The following is a 5,064-nucleotide window of genomic DNA, read 5'->3' on the forward strand; positions in this document are numbered from 1 at the left end:
GAGAAAAGATGGCTAACTGAAGTTATTTTCCCTTTCCCTAAGTAAGTTAGGCTCTGATAATAACCTGGTTCCCATACTGATATCCACACATGAGGCTCTGTTCCAGTAAGCTGTGACTCCCTGTATTTGCCTGTCTGTCTTTTTAATCTTGAATTCTTAGTTTTTCCTGTATCCTCATCTATCTTATGTATCCTAGAAGAATTGTTTATTTTTCAATCTGTTGATTTTTTAAATTCATTAGAATGTAGTGATGACTTCTCACCTCATTACCTGCAGAACCAGATATGGAAGGTCCCTATTTCTTTTCTGTGGAGGAGTGATTGGATAAACACTGGTGTCATTTATAAAAATATTTATTCTTAGTAGAGCATTGCTGAAATTTATATAGGCACAGCTGTGACATAAATCTATATGTAGTCCATACCAAGCTATCCTGGGAAAGGCATGCATCCATTAGTTCTTTCACTTATTCCAAACATTAACTGAGTGCAATATAGGTGCTGTGCTAAGTGTTAAAAAGTGATGAACAAATAAGATAAATCTTTGTTCTCATGGCAAAGACACTGGAATTCAAGATGTCTATCAGGAGGTAGAAGGCTCCATGAACGATGGTTGGTTGAGGTTGAGCTGTTTGGGTATCATCTACCAGAATAGCAAGATGGGGAAAATGGACAACATCCAGGTTAGAGTGTTGAAGAAAGGCATCTAGCACAGTGTAGTTCTGGGTTACAGACTTAAACTTCTCACAGAAAACAATCAGGTTTACAAGTATGATGGCTCATGAGAATCTGAATTGAGAAATTCTCTGATTTCCTTAAAACTCCCTATTGCCTTGAGCAGATGAAGAAATCCCTATATGTGAAGGGCTAGAACTTGGGAATAATGAAGTTTAGTGGACTGCTGCTTTTCTTTGACATTGGTGACCAGCCAGTCTTTGTGATACCTCTCAGCAACATGTCTCAGTACACCACAGGCAAGAATAAAGTGACACTGAAATTTCATCAGAATATTGACGCCAAAGTCTCTCTCATGTGGGTGAAATTCTATGTACCTCCTACCCTGGAGGATGGTGTACACCTAGTTGAGATGTTTGCCCAGTACCTGCTGTCTGAGGTGGATGTAATCCAGGCCACTGGACATGCATCTTTCCAGGAGCTGCATTGTGTGACTTTCCTTGGATTTTAGATCATTTGGATCTACCCCACCTTTCAGCACCTGCATGTAAAGATCTTTTACTACAAGATGCCCTACACCCTGTACCTAATCTCTTTTTGCTGCCCCACAAAGACTAGCACCAGATCTTTTGTGTGTGTGATCAGCCTGGATCCCCCAATCAATCAAGCAGGGCCAAACCTTTTAACACTTCCTGATCTTCCTTTTCTCCAAGGATGAGAACATTTTCTTGACTCCCAATATGAACAAGGAAGAGATGGAGGTGTAGTTTGAATGGTGCTCAATAAGAACATGTCAGAACATCAACAAAAGATGGTCAGCCAGGCCATGAAAGCTCTAAGGAACCATAAAATCACAGTCCCAGGCAACTTCATAGGGCAATCAGGGGCCCCGTGGTGTCACCTGCTCCTACAAAGTAAGCTCAGGACTGCTATGCCTGCTGGAGCAGTGCTTCATCTAGGTTCACAAGCCACCCATGCATATCTGCTTCAATGAGATCTCCTTCATCAACTTTGCCTGTGGATACAACCACTTGTTCCTTTGACTTCCAAATTGAGACCACGCAGGACACTTAGTATACCTTTAGCAGCATTGGAGCGGGGGGTAGTATAGGAAACTGATTTTGGCAATGCAAAAAAGCTCAACATCAGTTCCAGCCAAGATGGAGGCCTAGACAGACACGCTGGGTCTCCCTCCACAACAAAGAAGGAATACAACTACCTCAAAACTAGAGATAACCAGAAGTTCCAGAAAATTGAGTTGTACAGAAGTCCAACAAAACAAAGATATAAAAAAGAAATACTCATCCAGACAGGTATGAGGGGCAGAGAGGATGTAGTGTGGTGGCGGTGGTGGTGGCAGCAGTGCCAGCAGCAGCAGGCTGGTGGAAAGCACAGTCACACATTTTAAAAAGTAGGGAGGGACACCTGGGGAGTGTTCCCAGCTCCTGAACAGACCCCGCAGCTCACAGTCCCAGTGCCAGGAAAAATAAAGCCTCATTGCTTCTGACTGTGCAGAGCAGTGAGGGTTGGGGCGGAGGAAGAAACTGCTGATCTCTCAGCATAGTCTGCTTGTTTAAAGTCCCCCACATACAGCGCCACAACGTGGTGAAACACGTCGCCCTGTACTGGCAAATCCCTAAGGCTCCGCCCCTTACCACCTAACAGGAGCCACAGCTCTGCCTAAGACACAGAGGTGAACAAACACAGGAGCCTGTCAAGATGAGGAGACAGAGAAGTATAGCCCAAAAGGGGGAATGGATCAATGTTCCAGTGGGAGAACTAAGTGATAAGGAGATAGCCAACCTAACAGATGAAGAAATAGCCAACCTAACAGATGAAGAGTTCAAAACACTGGTGATAAAGATGCTTACAGGCTTGACTGATATGCTTGAGTACAGAAAATGCATAAGAGAATAAGTGAAAGCTATGCTAAATAAAACAGAGGAAAATCCACACAAAACCAATGGTGAAGGGAAGGAAACTGAGGTTCAAATCAATGATTTGGAATAAAAGGAAGAGAAAAACAGTCAACCAGTATAGAATGAGGAAACAAACAAGAATTGAAAAAAATGAGGAGAGGCTTGGGATCCTCTGGGACAACTTTAAACATGCCAACATTCAGATCATAGGGGAGCCAGAAGGAGAAGAGGAAGAGCAAGAAATTGAAAACTTATGTGAAAAAATCATGGAGGAAAACTTACCAAATTTTGTGACAGAATTAGAAATACAAGTCCGGGAAGCATACAGAGTCCCAAACAAGCTAGACCCAAAGAGGACTACACCAAGACACATCATAATTAAGATGCCAAAGGTTCAAGATAGAGAATCTTAAAAGAAGCAAGAGAGAAGCAGAGAGTTGCCTACAAAAGGGTGCCTATAAAAGTATCAGCTGATCTCTCAAAAGACACTTTGCAGACAAGAAGGGACTGGCAAGAAGTATTCAAGGTGATGAAAAGCAAGGACCTCCAACCAAGATTACTCTACCCAGAAAAACTATCATTTAGAATGGAAGGGCAGATGAAGTGCTTCCCAGACAAGGTAAAGCTAAAAGACTTATCATCACCAAGCCATTATTATATGAAATGTCAAAGGGACTCACTTAAGAAAAAGAAGATCAAAACTCTGAACACCAAAATGACAACAAACTCACAACTATCAACAACTGAATCTAAAAAATAAAAACAAAATCCAACTAAGCAAACCGGAATAGGAACAGTATCATAGGTATGGAGATCATTTGGAGGGTTATCAGCTTGGAGGGCAAAGGGGAGAAATGGGGAAATGGTGCAGGGATGAAGAAGCATAATCGATTGGTACAAAATAGGCAGGGGGAAGTTAAGAATAATATAGGAAAGGGTGAATCCAAAGAATTTATATGCACAACCCATGGACATGAACTAAGGGGGGTGGGATTGCTGGCGGGAATGAGGGTACTGGGCAGAGGGGAGCAAAGGGGAAAAAATTGGGTCTACTGTAACAACATAATCAATAAAATATACTTTTTAAAAAAAGCTCAATATCAAAAACTGAGTACTGAAAGCGAGGATGACAATAAATAAATAGGTCTCTACCAATGATAAAGTAAGGCATGATGCCTACTTCGAACTGAGACAGGGTACCTACTTAAGAGAATGCCACCAACAATGATGACCAAGAAGTGAAGAAAAGGAAGAAATGGCAGGAAAGTTTGACAGCAACACTCTGCCAGCCCCTCCAGTAATAAAGGTGACAGTGGATGGTATGAGAAAAAGAGGAAACAGCTCAAAAAGGCCAGATGACCAAGGATCATAAGGGTCACAATAAGCTTGTGGAGGTGGAGAAGGGCAAAGATCCCAATGCCTCCAAGAGGCAGCATGTCTGTGTATATACTGTGGCTCAAAGCTAGCAGAGAAAGATCAAGTCAGACCATCAGCATCACAGATCTTTACAAGAAGGTAGACAAAATCTGGAAGGGAATGTCCAAAGGGAATTAATAAAAGTGGGATGGTAAGACTGAGGATACCAGGAGGGGAAAAGCCATAAAATAATATAAAGGGGCCCAGGGCGAGTGTTCTAAGAGGGACAAGTAAAAAAAAAAACAAAAATAAATGTAAAGATGAAAAAGAAATCGATGCCCCTTAGGGGTTCATTATCTGAATCATTCTCAAGGCAGCTAAGTGAGAGCTTCAAGAGGATGGTTTGTGTCCTGTGATGCTAGTTCTCAGGAAAGAATAAAAGGCATAATAAGGACTCTGAAGAAGAGGAATTAGCTAACCAGTAACCCCCAACCCCTGCCACCCCAGCACAGAGGACTGGGTGTCAGGATCCCATGAGGAGACAAGAGGAAATTTTTCTCTCCTTGCACTTGCCCTATCACACCTTCTGTCTCCCATCCATATTTTGGAACCAGTTTCTTTTCATGTTAAGCATAATCTTTGTATTCTGTGCCATCTAAATAAACTCTGCTGGTGCCATGCACTTCACTGTGATAGCAGTAGAGGTATCTTACTCTGCTCCTTCACATGGATGACTATAAATTGGGAGAGATTAGAGATTGGGCAGGAGGCAGGGTATGGCAGAATCTAAATCCTCCTTCTATTTTCCCCACTTTAAAGTTATAGCTGCCTCTGGTCCTGTTCAAGTTGCTGTAGCATGAGCTATATAAGGTCAGGCCTGTAGATTCCAACTGGGGCCTATTTCTACCTTATTTTGTATTTCTTGTCTGTAAAAATCAACGTTTAATAAAGGGAAGTGACTTTTGGTGGGGAGGAGAAGGAAGGAGTGATCAATTTTGCCAAATGCTACTGACTGGTAGAGAAAGATGATGGCAGATAATGGCAAAATGAAGGCACATAACACAATGTCCTTGAAGCTTTGACAAGTGGAGGTCCTTGACAAAAGCAGACTCATC

At 42.2% G+C, this 5,064-nt stretch overlaps 1 pseudogene; it reads left to right on the top strand.

Annotated features, from left to right (window-relative positions):
* Positions 1 to 551: 551 nt before the first annotated feature.
* On the top strand, positions 552 to 4,739 carry LOC149999444 (FACT complex subunit SSRP1-like; annotated as a pseudogene).
* The last annotated feature ends 325 nt before the right edge of the window (positions 4,740 to 5,064 follow it).

The sequence above is a fragment of the Furipterus horrens genome, unplaced genomic scaffold (genome assembly GCF_987537825.1).
Source record: "Furipterus horrens unplaced genomic scaffold, mFurHor1.1.pri manual_scaffold_10, whole genome shotgun sequence".
Lineage (NCBI taxonomy): Eukaryota > Metazoa > Chordata > Mammalia > Chiroptera > Furipteridae > Furipterus > Furipterus horrens.